Genomic DNA, 745 nt, shown 5'->3' with positions numbered 1-745 from the left:
ATTAGATATTGTCTTTGCTCAGGGTGTTGTATATTTCTCCTCCCAATACATAAATCAACATGTCATCTCATCAGTGGAGTGCATAAACCTAATTGAAGCCTATATGTTCAATTATATTATTGAAGGGTATGATGATTTTGATGTTTAAATGCTGAAAACAGATTACTGGTTTGATGACATTTTTAATTACAGAAGTTACTCCTATTTTCTTTTTCCAGAAATGAAAATTATTAATTTAACATTAACTTCATTTTACAATGTATTCAAATCTATTATACTGTAGTAAAAAATAATAATAATATCAATCTGCAAAACATTTTGCATTCTTTTGCATTTTGTATTCTATTATCACAGTTAAAAAAAAAGGGATTTTGTTTTAAGGAATGATACCCTTTAAAATCCAATATGGGTTTATATTTTAGTTTGAAAAACCTTACAAGTGTTCACACTGTGACAAGAGATTCAGTGATTCATCAAGTCTGAAAACACACGAGAGGATTCACACTGGAGAGAGACCATACAAATGTTCAGATTGTGACAAGAGATTCAATCATTCAACACAACTGAAAACACATGAAATTATCCACACTGAACAGAAACCATTCACATGTGATCAGTGCGGGAATAGTTTTGCACTAAAAGAAAACTTTATGACGCACATGAGAGTTTATACTGGAGAGAAACCGTTCACTTGTGATCAATGTGGGAAGAGTTTCACATAATTATAACACCTTAAGAGACAAAT

The sequence above is a fragment of the Sinocyclocheilus anshuiensis genome, unplaced genomic scaffold, assembly GCF_001515605.1.
Source record: "Sinocyclocheilus anshuiensis isolate Anshui unplaced genomic scaffold, SAMN03320099.WGS_v1.1 scaffold4853, whole genome shotgun sequence".
Lineage (NCBI taxonomy): Eukaryota > Metazoa > Chordata > Actinopteri > Cypriniformes > Cyprinidae > Sinocyclocheilus > Sinocyclocheilus anshuiensis.
Note: the sequence above shows the minus strand (reverse complement) of the source record.